Consider the following 328-nt stretch of genomic DNA (forward strand, 5'->3'; position numbering starts at 1 on the left):
AAATGCCTTGGGTAATTTGCTTGTGTTATGTCTACTAGGTGGTATATTTGCAGGAGTTGCTCTTGATTGGTTGTGGCTAATAGGTCATGGAAAATTTTAAGGCGAGAAGTCCATAACCATCACTGAATAAAACCAATCGCCTCACTTGATTGTAGAACTGTTTGTGTAATTATAATGAAAGCAAACTGTAGAGGCTTGATGAAATTATTGACCTTGAACCCAAGAACAACAGCAAACAAATAAACAAATCCTTAGTCCAAAAGTTTTAAGGTCGGCCATGGATCCTCAATAGGTTTGTTAGGGTTGGTTATATGTATTTATTTCCTCC

At 36.9% G+C, this 328-nt stretch overlaps 1 pseudogene; it reads left to right on the forward strand.

Moving 5' to 3' along the window:
• LOC112003232 (equilibrative nucleotide transporter 3-like) overlaps positions 1-100 on the forward strand; it is a 32,312-nt pseudogene extending 32,212 nt beyond the window's left edge.
• Positions 101-328: the final 228 nt, after the last annotated feature.

This window comes from Quercus suber, unplaced genomic scaffold (assembly GCF_002906115.3).
Source record: "Quercus suber isolate HL8 unplaced genomic scaffold, Cork oak 2.0 scaffold_246, whole genome shotgun sequence".
NCBI classification, from domain to species: domain Eukaryota; kingdom Viridiplantae; phylum Streptophyta; class Magnoliopsida; order Fagales; family Fagaceae; genus Quercus; species Quercus suber.